The sequence below is a fragment of the Sturnira hondurensis genome, unplaced genomic scaffold (assembly GCF_014824575.4).
Source record: "Sturnira hondurensis isolate 20B ecotype Veracruz unplaced genomic scaffold, ASM1482457v3 Scaffold0005329, whole genome shotgun sequence".
Lineage (NCBI taxonomy): Eukaryota > Metazoa > Chordata > Mammalia > Chiroptera > Phyllostomidae > Sturnira > Sturnira hondurensis.
Genome location: NW_028077960.1, coordinates 5,136,766 through 5,151,586, shown reverse-complemented (window position 1 = coordinate 5,151,586; position 14,821 = coordinate 5,136,766). Strand labels below are relative to the sequence as shown.

The window sequence follows — 14,821 nt, the reverse complement described above, 5'->3', positions numbered from 1 at the left end:
AGATGCCTCACCATCCAATTTCATTTTTTCTGCAATGACAGCTTACATTCAACATCATCTTGCATTACTTTCAGGGTACCGCACAGTGGTTAGACAGTCCCATCATTTACAAATCGTTCCCCTGACATTTCCAGTGCCCACCTGGGCCTTCTGTCATTATTACATGTTGTTGACTGCATTCCCTGTGCTCTACTGCGCATCCCCACGACTGTCTCGTAACTGCCACTTTGTACTTCTTAATTTCCCCACCTTTCCCCCCGTCCCCACAGCCCACTCCCCTCTGGCAACCATCGGTCTGTTCCCTGTATCCGCCAGTCTGTTTCTGTTTTGTTTGTTTGTTTGTTTTGTTCTTTAGCTTTCATATGTAAGTAAATCACATGGCGTTGGTCTTTCTTTGACTGACTTGTTTCACTCAGTATAATGCCCTCCAGGTCCACGCACGCTGCCGTAAATGGTAAGATTCCATTATTTTCTCTGGCCAAGTCACGTTCCATTGTACGTACACACGGCCACACCTTCATCCACCCATCTGTGGATGGGCAGGTGAGTGGCTTCCCTATCTTGGCTACTGTAAATAACTCTGCAGTGAACATAGAGGTGCGTATATTCTTTCAAATCAGTGTTTTGGGTTCTTCCGATACATTTCCTAAAGTGAAATCACTGAGTCATAAGGCAGGTCCATTTTTAGTGTTTTGAGATGACTCCATGGCACTTTCCACAGTGGCTACACCAGTCTGCACCCCCGCCGACCTTTCTCCGCGTCCTCACCAACACTTGTCGTTTGTGGGTTTACTGGTGGTAGCCATTCTGACAGGTGTGAGATGATACCTCATTGTGGTTTTTCAATTCATACTTCTTTGATGACTAGTGACGTTGAGCATTTTTTCATATATCTGTTGGCCATCTGCATGTCCTTTTGGGGGAAGTGTCTGTTCAGGTCCTCTGCCCATTTTTAAATTGGGTCGTCTTAGGAAGTTTTTATTTTGTTGTTGAATTGTCCGAGTTCTTTATAAATTGTGGATACTAACCCCTCATCTTATGTATGAGTGGGGCATATCATCTCCCATTGAGTAGGTTTTGTTGATGGTTTCCTTTGCTGTGAACAACTTTTTAGTTTAATGTAGTCCCATTTGCTTATTTTTTTTCTTTTGTTTTCCCTGCCTAGGGAGATATATTAGAAAAAGTATATAAGAGAAATGCCTATGTCTTCTTCTAGAAGTTTTAGGATTCCAAGTCTTACATTTAAGTCTTTGATTCATTTTGTGTTAATTATTGTATGCGGTATAAGAAAGGGGTCCAGGCCCTGGCTGGCGTAGCTCAGTGGATTGAGCGCATGCCTGAGAACCAGACGATCGCGGTTCGATTCCCAGTCAGGGCACACGCCTGGGTTGCAGGCCGGTTCCTTGCAGGCTAACTACCAGCAGGGGATGCACAAAAGGCAACCATACATTGATGTTTCTCTGCCTCTCTCCTTCCCCTCTAAAGATAAATAAATAAATAAAATCTTTAAAAAAAAAAAAAGAAAGGGGTCCAGTTTCATCTTTTTTGCATGTACCAACCATTTTTCACACACCAAGTTATTTCTGAGTTTTGTTTTTGCTGCAGCTCTTGAGGAGTACGTGATTAACACAGACAAGAAATTGCACACTGTTTCAATTAGCAATAATCGTGCCTCGGATAAACCTCGTTGGCTACGATACCGCCACTGTGCAAAGCTGAGATATTGCAGATCGTTAAAAATCACTTTGATGAAATAAAAATGGGAGTCATTTGTCTGCATAAAATTTAATTGATGTAGCAGTGTGTCCAGTATGTTATAATTAAGTCTGTACTATGGTTTAGTATAATGTGTGATGTCTGTCAAGTTCTTCATATTTTAAAAATGTTTTAAAGATTATAAAAACATCAAAGTAGAACTTTGGAACAGCTTGAAAGTCACTACCCTCTCTCGTGTAGCAGACGTGTTTTGTCAGTTAAATTCGCCCCTGTGACCTGTCCAGGGTCTCAGGAGGGCACAGCAGGCCGCGGGCTGACACAGCATGCAGCGTGGCCCCTTGCCGCACCTCCTCTGACCTTGGTTAGACCGATGGCCTCTATGGTTTGTTCTGCTCTAAGAGTCTGTGAGTCTTAGTGAGAAAACTTGCTAATAAGCCTGGTCTTACTATGATAAGCTTCCTCCTCAACCTACTGGTTGGGCCATTTGGTTCTCCTCTACGTTACAAAAATCTGTTATGAAATGAAATTTCCGTTATATTTTCTGAAAAGCATAGATGTCTTTTGTTTCAAATCCATTTTGTGTTTGTTCCTGCCCATTTTAATGATGTTTCTATAAAACAGAGAACTATGACCTACAGCGAGGAGAGATAGTGCTTCTTGCTAACATTCAGTGGTGACTGTAAGGTCTAAATCTGCAAGCAAATCCAAATTTAATTTTCATAACCAGCAAGGTCAGTGACTTGTGCCACCCTTGTACAAACAGCTCAATGTCTGTGCTCTGACATTTAGCTCATATCGAAGAGCCTGGTTCAATCTGTTGGTGATTTGGAGCCACAGCATGGAACGATCAAGCCGTGCTAAGCAGCAGATAAATCACTTTGCTAGTTACCATGAGTTTGTGGCGACCATGTCACTATGACCAACTTATCTGAGGTGAGGATTCTCCGGCTCACTCCTCACGTCAGGGGACCGACTGCCTTGGTTAACTCATGGGACCCACAGGGGTCATGAAAAACTCAAAAGCAGTGTTCTGCGGTAGTGCCCAGAGGTTACGGGTTTGTAGCTTTCCTCTGCTCAGGATCTCTAGAAGTTTCTTTATCTTAAAGGGAGCAAGCTGTTTTTCTATCATTATTTTAAAGCAGAAGTTGAAGAAATTAAAATTATACAATGATTTCTTTGCAGCCCTCAAACATACATAGAATATAGTCTCAAAGAGGGTAATCTTCGGCTTGGAAAGAGGGTACCTCAGGATTGCTAGGGTGACTCAGTAATCCCAAAGGAAAGATGGTCTTAGGGAACTCCTGACCTATAAGTTCACGATGCTCTGATTATCGGTTCCCTTTCTGGTAGTCGAAGAACATCCTGGAGGCCAGAGGGAGAGTGAGCCCTTGGAAGTAGAGACTGTCCAGAGGATTTCAGGTCCGGGACCCTTGGGCCTGCACTGGAGAGAAAGCCTCCATGGAGTCCTTTGTTGCAGCAGGAAGAATGGGTGGGGAGAGTTTTCAGTGCCAGTACCCCAGTAGCACAAGGGAGACAGCACTTCTGAGGAATTGGAACTTCCCAGTGAGAATGAAAGGCCAGTCCGAGATGATAGTATGTCTCCTTTCAATGAAATATCAGAGAAGAGCAGACATTCAGAAGCCACCTGGGGCTCTGTCTCTCCCAACACCACCTGTTCCCCCAGGCTGCGTGTGCTCAGTGGGTGGAGCAGGCCTCCTCGGGCCACCCACCGCGTCCACCCACTTACAGAGCTGCCTTTGCTCGTGCTCCTGCAGCCCGTGTGCTCTCGGGGGACAAAGGGGTCCTGCCTCAGTCACTGTGCTCACATCGCCTGTTTGGGTTTTGGAACTAGATAGATGTGGATTTGCATCCGGATGCTCAGGTATGTGACCTTGGCAAGGTCCTTCCCCTCCCGCCTTCCTCCTCTATTAGAACGGTAGTAGGAGGAAGTTTCTGTCCTTCCTATTGCTTTTCTCGGTGCTCGTGAGCATCTCTGTAGACCCCTCCGAATAATGAGAACAAGCCTTTCTTGTAGGGCCCAGAGAGTCTATCAGCTGTCGAAATCGAATGTCTGACTCTATTTGACTTCGTCTCTGGCTCTCTTTTAGCTAGGGTTTATTTTACTCTGCCGGAGAAATGCTTTTCTTTTTACTTCCGTAGTTGCTGTCATTTCACATTCTTTAAAGTGTAGGCAGGCTGTTCTCCAGCGAAATAACATTCCAAGGCAGCCATTGTTTAAGCTGGGAATGAGGATCATTTGTTTGTATTTCTTCGAATTTTCCCTGTATGTTATCTTTAACTTGACTTTAAATAAAACATAACATGTATTGCGTCCTTTCCATGTATCAGATGCTTTCTACAAACTTGAGCACCCTTCACTGTCACAAAACCAACCCAATAAACTAGAATACAGAGTTAATAATTAGGGTTGTTAATTAATATACTGTCACTTTTATACAGAGTATTTTTTGCTATCAAAACATAAGAAGGCTGGGTCGTTTTCAAAATGCCTACTTTTATTCAGTTCCCCGCCCCTGGGATAAAGCTTATTCTTGAGCTGCTACAGCGCTAGGCACTTCTCTCCACCTGGAATCAGGGACCCAGTACAGGCATAATGCCTAGGAGGAAACAATCAGCTTGTTTCAATGACAGCTGACATCAGGAAGCCCTTCGAGCCAGAGGAATGACACGATGACAGCGGTATCTTGGGAAGATGAATGTCACAGCCCCATGCAGGACAGATTACCTGAAACCGCAGCATCGGCCTTTCTTAGGCTCACACATCTGGGGTCGGGGGGCAGGATGTAAAAGCTCATAAACAGGATCTGTTTAAAGAAGGAAATGGTGAAAACTAAGAATTTCAAGGTTCCACCAAAGAAGGTGAAGGATCAGTGTTTATTCGACTGGTTCCCGTGGCCTAAATGCTTGTGTATGCAAGTGCGTATTGGGAAGGCAGTCGCTCGGAAGCCGTGTGTGGGTGTCGCATCTCCTGTGCCCTCCCTGTTGGCCACAAGTTGCCGGAGAAGGAAAATTCCTGCCAACAGGAGGGTGATTCGTCTGGCTGCCACCTGAAGCTTTGTTATGGAACACATTGCTCCTGACAGAGAGCCCTGTTCTTAGCCATCCTTCAAAAGAAACATGAAGAGGCCTTTGTGTTTAAATGTTTCAGCCAAATTTCTTCCTTTGGAGCACACATGGAACACAGTGTCTTTATTTCTTCACGAAATAAATGCCCGTATGGGATGCCTCTATGGTTAGAAGAGAGAATCAGAGGACTTACCCGTATTTGGTTTCTTTGTCATTCTCGTGCCAAACAGCAAGCTCTCGGATTGGGTGGGTAGTGATATCTGCCATGGAACCTGACGTTTTTCCTTGAGCCATAAACATTTCTAGTTTGGTAAACAGTTTCCATCCCCAGGAAGGCAAAAGAAGAAAATAGCTACTATTTCAGCGAGTAACTCAGGACCAGGAATTTGTTATGAAGGGAAGGGTGGTGTGATCAATGTTCTTTCACTTGGGTAAATGAGCACTGCATGACGGGAGAGAGACAACACAGGATTTTGGAGGGAGCAGGAGAATAAAGACAAGCTATAGGAGGTGCTAAACAACTCCATTAGTCCTCCTGGGAGACAATGCCTCAGACTGCAAGTACAGCCCCTGCGGGAGGGTCTCTGGAGAGCCAGAGAACAGCCTAGAAACAGAAACATGAAGAGGAAATTATCCGTATTTGATTTCTTGGTCATTCTAGCCCTTGGTAGACATGGCCCTTGGGCAGCCATCTACAAGGCCCTGTTCTTACAAGTAAAGAAGAATGTCCACTGGATGAAGGGATTATGCAACTAGCACTAGAGAAAGAGCCTGGACTTTGGAGCCAAAGGCTTGTCATTAAACCCACCATCACCACTTCTCTGTGACCTTTGACATCTTTCTTACTTTTTCTGAGCTCCAGCAAAACAGGTATAGTCAAGATAATCAACCAGGATGACACATGTAAGGTGCCTAGCCCATAATATGTATGCTACCCATGATGGCTGTCACATGCATGCATGGGACTTCTCACTGCCTGAATTCCTGGGAGCTGCATCTGCATCTGCTTTCCACCTATATTTCCCGTACGACTGCTGTAAGCTCTGTCGGGCAGCCTCCCTCGCTCTGTTTCTAAAAATGAACATCACCCCTTTACAACTTTTGAGGTTTTCCATAGCTGGTCTCAGATTAACAAAAGAGGGGTTTAATTTTTTAAAAAGTAAAGAGGTAACAAAGTTATAAGAAAATCTCGGGAAATCTTGATCACCATTGTCCCAGGCTGTTATTCAAATGCAAATAGATCACAGCAGTTTGCCTGTTACAGCCCTGGCTTCAAACAGCACTTGAAAATCCTGTGTAAACAGAAGTGGGCTTTCAGTGGACTGTGCAAACAGAACAGCCTCCTCTGTTAGTGGAGAAATGTATGTGCTTGTGTGAGAATAGGGATTCCCAGGGCCATTCGGGGGGTCGTTGAAAGGAGGCAGATGCAGTCAGTCCCCAGGAGAAAGAGAAGCAACCCAGCGTGTTCCATCCCCTCCTCCACGCCAGTGCTGGACCAGGTGCCTCCATCTGCTTGTTCGCCTTTAATCCTCATAAGAGACTGGAGAATTTGATTTTATTTTTTTTAATTATGCTATTACAGTTGTCTTGATTTTTTCCCATTGGCCCCCCTCCACCCAGCACCCCATTCCTTAGGCAATCCCCCCACTATGGTTCATGTGCATGGGTCATACATAGAAGTTCTTTGGCTACTCCATTTCCTATACTGTATTTTACATCCCCCTGGCTATTCTGTAACTACCTATTTGTACTTCTTAATCCCCTCACCTCTTCACCCACTCTCCCACAGCCGCCTCCCATCTGGCAACCATCAAAATGCTCTCCGTATCCATGATTCTGTCTCTGTTCTTCTTGTTTGCTTAGTTTGTTTTTAGATTGAATTGTTGATAGATATGTATTTTTTGCATGTTATTGTTCATAGTTTTGATCTTCCTCTTTTTCTAAAATAAGTCCCTTTAACATTTTATATAATAATGGTTTGGGGATGGTGAACTCCTTTAGGGTTTTTTTCTCTTGGAAGCCCTTTATCTGCCCTTCTATTCTAAATGACATCTCTGCTGGATAGAGCAATCTTGGATGTAGGTCCCTGCTCTTCACAACTTCAAATATTTCTTACCAGTCCCTTCTAGCCTGAAAAGTTCCTTTAGAAAAATCAGCTGACAGTCTTATGGGAACTCCTCTGTAGGTAACTAACTTCTTTTCTCTTGCTGCTTTTAAGATGTTTTTCTTTATCTTTAACCTGTGGCATTTTAATTATAATTGGACTCTTTGTATCCATCTTGTTTGGATCTCTTTGTGCTTCTTTGAACTGCATGTCTATTTCCTTCACCAGTTTTCTTTCATTTTTAAAAACCAGAATTCTGCCCTGGCTGGTGTAGCTCAGTGGATTGAGCGCAGGCCTGCAAACCAAAAGGTCATGGTTCAATTCCCAGTCAGGGCACATACCTGGGTTGCAGGCCAGTTCCTGGCAGGGGACTCACAAGAGGCAACAGTACACTGATATTTCTCTCCCTCTCTCCTTCCCTTCCCCTCTAAAGATAAATAAATAAAATCTTTATTTAATACAATCTTTATTTAAAAAAACAGACTTCTAATTTCTTGCTCATTCTCTTCTCCTTCTGGCACCCCTATGATGCAAATGTTGAACCTCTTGAAGTTGTCCCAGAGGCTGCTTGTACAATTCTCATTATTTTGGATTCTTTTGTCTTCTTGTTGTTCTGCATAATTTTTTACTTCCTGGTGTTTCAAATCATTGATTTGATTCTCAGCTTTATCCACTCCATTATTGATTTCTTGTAATTTATTATAATTAATACACTTTATTTCAGTTAGTGAATCCTTTGTTTCTGACTGGATCTTTTTTATGCAGTTGAGGTCCTCACTAGGTTCCTTCAGCATTCTTAACTCTGTTTTGAACTCTGCATCTGATAGATTGTTTATCTCCATACCGTGTAGCTCTTTTTCTGGAGTTTTGATCTGTTCTTTTATTTGGGCCATGTTTCTTTATCTTCTCCTTTTGGCAGCTTCCCTATGTTTGTTTCTGTGTATTAGGTAGAGCTGCTTTGACTCCATGTCTTGATAGTGTGACCTAATGTAGTAGGTGTCCTGTAAGGTCCAGTGGCACAGCCTCTCCTATCACCTAAGCTGAGTACTCGAAGTGCACCCTTCATGTGGGCTGAGTACACCCTCCTCTTGCAGTTGAGCCTTGGTTGCTGTTGGAACATCAGTGGGAAGGATTTACTCCGGTCAGTCAACTGCAAGGACTGGCTGTGACCACTTACCATCAACCTCTGCTCTCTGTGGAGGGTCAGCTGTGCAGGGACAGGGTGGTGGTGCTCTAACTTGGTCTGTAGTGGTCCACTGGGTGCACTGGCCCTCATGTTTCCTGGGTGGTGCAAGCCAAGGTGAGCTCCCACCTTGGTTTTCCCTGGGGCCACCCTGTCTGAGCTATAAAGCAATCTGAGATGGCTGCTACTTGTGCTGGGCTTGGAGATTCTCAGACAAAGCCAACCTGTGAATGTAGGCTGGCAGCTACTAGTGCTGGGCCTGGGGCTCACTGGAGCTATGTGTTGCTTGAGAAGACTTAGGAATCTGTGAATTGTGAGCCAAGGCCAGCCATTCATACGGAATGCTTGGATTCATAAGAAGCTTGGGTGGGCTGGAGTCTGTGGGGATCTTCAAGGCAAGTCAGACATTGTTAGCCAGGTTGATGGAGTCTCAGATATGGCACTAGCTTACTGGCTGTGTGAGGAGAGGGTTTATAAAAGGAACAGTGGCCTTTGCTGATCTTGATAGCAGACACTTCAGTTCCTCCTATTATGCCATTGGTGTCTTTCAAGCTGCTACCCTGGTCCTGGAGCTCAGAGGGAATGAGTCTGATTTGGTGAGTCCGTGTGTGGGTTCTTTCAGGGGAACTACTTGGTTCTCCAGAAGTTTCTTCCACTGACTTTGTCCCTGCTGGTTTTTGCAGCCAGAAGTTGTGGGGTCTTATCTTCCTGGCCCTGGAACCCTGGGCTGGGGGCCCTGGTGTGGGGCTGGGACTCCTCACTCCCAGGATATCCCTCCTGAATTTGTATCTACCACCTGTGAATGAGGGACCAGCCTGTTCTGCATCTGCGCCTCTCCTACCAGTCTGGATGGATGTGATTTCCTGTAATTCCATAGTTGTCCGACTTCCATTCAACTCAATTTCTGACAGTTCTGAGTTATAGTTATTCTATATTTAGTTGTAATTTTGATGTGGTTGTACAAAGTGATGAACCATGCCTGCCTATGCCGCCATCTTGATCAGTCATCCAAGATTTAGATTTTAATGCCATCATTTCACAAGCAAGGAAACATAAGGCTCAGAGAAATGATATCACCTGTGGGTGTAGAGTACATCAGGGTGCTCTTAGGTGAACCTCATGTGCCTAGAAGAATAGGCTTTTAGAGATGTAACAACACAGAAGTTTTGGGTTCAGGTTATGAAAATGGAAAGGGGGTTCAAGGAATCTAAACCAGGAATTCTAAAGGCAGGAGCTTTGGTGAAGATTTGGGAGGGCTGAGGACAGAGAGAGGTTTAAATCACAGTAAGTAAACTGCAGATTTCGGGTCAGTTATGAACAGTCAGGTATTTCATTGGCCCTCCTCCCCATCACTGTCCATTTCTTCCCTCTCCACCCCTCGAAGCAAAGCCTAACTCTTCTCCAATTCAGCCATATCTCAGGTTAGCCATTATCTCCTGTTGCCTTGGTTTCTGTTGATCCCCACAGCCCCAGGGCCCCACCACCTCCCCGAGGCAGCGTACCCAAGTATTTTCACAAAAACAGTTTGCTCTCTAAAGGAGTTGCTACTCTAGCAGATAGACTCAGCTATATAGCTGATAGCTCAAAACCTTTTTCACACGGTGACATAATAAGAAAAGAAGATAGACCATTTTGAGAAACAAAAACCTGGAAGAAACTTGTGAGAAAATAGCAAAACCCTCCTCAGAGGCAGAAGGAGGTCACCATAGTGTCACGAAAAGGTGTCTATCAAGAAGTCCTCTCCCTGTCACCTTGGAGAGGTCCTTTCTCCTCCGTCACCTATGAAGCCAGAGGCTGGTGTTCCCAGGGCCCTTCCTGCGGTCCAGTACTGAGATTCTCAGGAAACTGCAAACAGGCATCTCACCACCTCCCCTGTCCCCGTTAAAAATCACACAGAGAAAAACTTCCCAAAGGTATTATTGCTTGTTGGTTTGTAAGCAAAAGGACCATAGTGTCGTATTTTTATTTTTTGACTGGATGAGAGAATTGGTTGTCATTTAGGGGCTGGCGTGCAACTTGAGAAAGGAAGAAAGTCCACACAGTAAGAAAAAAGCAACCTGAAAATGCAAATAATTCCAGATCACACAGGAATCACCTGAGGATGCTGCCTAAATGCAGATTCGAATTCACTAAGCCTGAGCTGGGGCCCAAGATTGCAAATAGGCTTTCTTTCAGCTAACGCCTGTGCAGTTGGGCCACAGACCACACTCTGAGTAGCAAGGGACTAGAGAAGATCAAATAAGGCTCATTATTTTTGATCCACAAAGAAAAAAATAGCAGAGAAGTATAAAGTACACTTTGGAAAGTTTTCCTGTGAAAATGGGTTCTAGAAGAAAGTTCCAATGAGAAAGGGAGAAAGAGTTAATATGGCTAAATTCAGTGGATGAACTGCTGATTATCGAGATCCACGTTCACTCTCACTCTAAGACCCTCACTCTAAGATGACTCCATCAGAGGCCCTCCTTCCAGTGAAGTTTCCTCCTGAAACAGGCAAAATTACTTATTGTTCACCTACATCCTCAGACCCCAAATTCTTCCTCGCTTCACCTTCAATAGACAGCCCTTCAGGCCACTGGCCCTCCCTTCAGCTTAACGTCGCTATGCCCTTGCCCTCCATTCTAATTCCATCTCTCTGGCCCAGGCCCCCATCCCTCTGTGCTCATCTTGCTGCAGGTGTCTATGCATCTTACCCTCTAGTCTCTTCCTTCTGCAATCCACTGCCTGTGTCTGCCAAGCATCTTCAAAAATAGCGTCTCAGTAGGCCATGGCCCCAGTCCAGAGTCTGGGGACTCCAGCCCACGTGCTTTGGTAACCAGGCTTTGCTCTCATCATCTCCTCCCACCCACCAGCCAGTCTTCTCTGCAAACCCTGAAGATCACCCAGTGACATCTAAAAAGCCACGTGACCCCCAAAGGTTGAATTCATTTACACACATTTTAAAGCATTCTCTTGAACATGCTAAAAATAAAGTCCTGAATATTTTTCCCACCATTTTTAAATGTTCCACAAAAATATTTTTAGAAATGAAAACCATACCTCAACAACATGGCAGAAACTTGCACGTAAGAACACAATAAACATGCAGTCAGCCTGAATGACCAAGTTCACCCTTCCTGTGTTTCTCAACTATCATTCCTTTAAATGTTTGACCACTGTCTATTGTCCCTAAACTAATTGCTAGGTAACTATTCCTCTAGGAAGGCTTGTAGGTGCCATCTTGTGGAGAAAAATGCAAGCAAGCACAGTAGGTGGTAGGCTGCATGTCAAGGAGGTGACAAAGATGCATGCATGCATCTCCGTCATTGCTCCCCAGGGCTGGATTCACCCGCAGTCCTCTGCTTGTGACCCGCACCTGTGGACACGGGCTCTCTGCACCCGGGAGGCCATGTAAATGGGCCAGTGTGCACCACCCTGGAGCAGAGTGCATCAGCCTGACACCTTTTTTAATCGATATGATGGCTTCCAGAACTTGGCAGTATAGACAGCACCTCTGTGGTCCTTTCTGCAGGAGACTTCCTACTCCTTATCTCTTAGCTGCCCAAACCCACAGCCTCTCACAGACCTGTTTCATATGGTGCTGGTCCTTCCTGCGGCCCCATAGAGTTACAGTATCATCTGACCAGCTATTTTAAACAATATACAATTCGCCATACAGCCTTACACTTTAAAAGTAAAGACAAAATCCACAGGTTCTTACTATTCTACATGGATACCTTACTTTCACCAATAGAGCAAATGTCATTGTTGTGATTCACTCCATGCCCCCCCCCCCGAATTTCAGTCTGTCGGAGAGGAAGACCATGAAAGTAGAGTAACGGGATTTTGGAGTTTGGAATACCCCACTCTCCAGGGAAGGATGACTGCGGTCCAGGTGGGGGCGATTCCCTCAGCAGCACATGAAATGTTTCCCTCTCAGGGCCTCTTTCTTCAGATTTGTAAACATTGCTGTAGTCGATTCTTCTCAATTTCATCCGATGGCAGCGCCAGCATTTTCTTCCCATCGAGTCACTTGGTAAGGTGCTCTTCTCTAATGCAGTAGAATGAGGTACTGAAAAGCGACAACCATAGCTTGATTAAAACCAGATCACTGGTTACACAACTGTCGTCGTTAAGGAAGCCAAAATACCTTTTCTCCCATGGACCATTTCTTCTCTTCTAATGAATGACATTGTCAGTTTGTTTCCCGTTGATTCCTGTTTCCAATTTAACTTTGCCTAAAGAGAGCAGATTCCTCTGACTTGAGATACGGCAGGAGTCTTCACATCAGGGCTTCATTTTTGTTTTTTCAGAAACAATTTAGCACCAGAAGAGACCTTAGAGATGATCCACTTCAAGGAGCAAATTGGTCCTGTATCTCGTGACTCCTCCACCAGCTGTTCTTTCATTCAAAAAACACTTTTTAAGCATTTTCTGTGGGCCAGGCACTCTGCTCTTTTTAGTACATAATCCTGCTCCTGCTGGTCAAACCAAAAGGCAAGGTGAAAGAACTCTACAAGGCTGCTAGTTAGTTTGGGGGCAGTGAGGAAGTAATTTTAAAGCTGCGTAATTAAGTGTTCTTGGCTCATTAGCTCCTCCGACACCCACAAAGAACCGTTTATGCACTTCTGTGGAAATGCCGTTGTTTCAGAGTTTCAGGGGGTTCTGCCCTGTGACCCAAGGGGTCCTATGAGCTTTAGAATAAACTACAGCAGTGATTCTCAGCACAGGACGATGTCATTCTCACTGGCAGTGCGTGGCAATGTCTGGAGAAATTTGTCATGTGAGGGTGACCCTGCAATGCGCAGGTCAGCCCCCACAACAGAGAACTGCCTGGCCCAAACGTTGCTGGGGCCAGGATTGAGAAACCCAGGCCACGAGGAAGAGAGACACTGGGTTTCAACTCTGCCAGCTGCTCTTCAGCCAGGACAGTTCTACCTTTCTCGTTTGGTATATTGGAGTTCTGTGTTTCTGCATGAGGCTTTGTTTGAAAGATATGGGGGTTTCTTTCTGCTTTGAAAAACAACTGAAGTCCTAGACCAGCAGCTCACTTGGTTTGAGCATTAGCCCATACACCAAAAGGTTGCGGGTCCGATCCCTGGTCAGAACACATACATGGGTTGCAGATTCGGTCCCTGGTCAGGACAAGAATGGGAAGCAGCCAGTTGATGTTTCTCTCTCTCCCTTCCTTGCTCTCTAAAAATCAATTAATCCCTCCAGCAAGGAATAAGTAAGTGACAATTGAAGCCCACTGTGGTAGAAGCTGGCAGTTCCTTGCCTTCTGTTTTATGTTGACACACACTGGGAGAAATCGAGGGGGGGCCTGTGATCCAGGATGAGGGCAAGCAGGGGCAAATTTGGAAGCATCCACCTGAGCCTCAGCCTTGGCTGCCCAGGGCTTTGCACATTGCCCCTCAACATCTCTGCGCCGTGGTGAGTGATGAGATTATGTCTGCCTGTCTGTTTAGACCAGGATGGGTATTTTGTTACTATAAAAAGCTAGATCATAAATATTTTGGTCTTTTTGGGCCATACCATCTGTTGCATCTACTGAACCCTGTGTGGTAACACAAAAGCACCCCTAGACAATGAATATACAAATGGGCATGTTTGTGTTCCAGTAAATCTTTATTTACAAAAACAGGCAGTAGGCCATATTTGGCCTGTGGGTTGTAGTTGCTGACCTCCGATTCAGACCCTAAGTCAGAACCTGGTCTGTTTCACCTTCAGTCTCTCCAGCCCACATTGCACTGGCACATAGTAGGGCTGCCTCAGGGACCACTGAGGGTCAGTCTTGCCAGCACAAGCATGAGAAGATTTTAATGAGAATAAGAACTGGAGAAAACCCATCCAGTTTTTTCCAGAGAATTTCTATATATTGCTTAACTGTTTCCCTATGTAGAAAATTTAAGATGTTTCCAATTTTTTTATTAATAATAATACAGTGAGGAGCCCTTTCATACAAAAATTGTTGGCTGCATTTCTTCTAATTTCCTTAGATAAATTCCTGGAAGAAGAATTACTGGGTCAAACAGTATGTATTGCTAAATTGCTTTCCAGGGAGGTGGATTGATCTACATTCTGAACGCTAATAAGAGGGAGATGTTTCTCATATACACAGGATTTCTTTCAGCGGAATGTCATGAATAAAAGTTTGGGCATCCATATGTATGTCCACGAATTAGCTCACTGTAAATTTGATGTTAGTTACTAATCATTTTAATAATCACCTGCTCCCTGCACGCGGTGGCAGCATGACCGTTAAGGCACGCTGTCTCACCTGTGGGCGTCCTCGCCGGCCGCGGAGGCTGCCCCCTGAGTGCACACGGGGGGCGTCTGCTTCCCGTCAGAGGCCCGGAGCTCCACTCCCTGCTTGCCCGCACGGGTCTGCCCCCCGCGACCCGCAGAGGCCTCCTCCCTCCGAAACTCACCGCCCAGAGTGTCTTCCAGGTTGTTCATTTCCCTCAGGAAATTTCCTCTAGGTTAATTTCGGCACACGATTGGGAGCGGTTCTTGAACATTTTCTCCTGCCATGGCTTGCGACGTGTAAAATTTTCTCATGACATGTTGCAAGAATCGCTGGAAGAATACTAAGGACATCTGATGGTTGTCCAATCACCTTTGTGACAGCAAGAAATATCTCTTTGGAACTGCGGTGAGCGAAATAGATAATAACTAAGGGTAGATCAGGAACAAGTGGGCGCTGTCTTTTCACTAGGCACCTTTAGAGCAGGAGGTTCTGACCTTCGTGCTGA

At 45.1% G+C, this 14,821-nt stretch overlaps 1 protein-coding gene and 1 pseudogene across 2 annotated transcripts in view; one reads left to right on the top strand and one right to left on the bottom strand.

Moving 5' to 3' along the window:
• THSD4 (thrombospondin type 1 domain containing 4) overlaps positions 1–14,821 on the top strand; it is a 593,206-nt gene that overhangs the window by 466,248 nt on the left and 112,137 nt on the right. The window lies entirely within an intron of this gene.
• On the bottom strand, positions 1,557–1,717 carry LOC118987843 (uncharacterized; annotated as a pseudogene).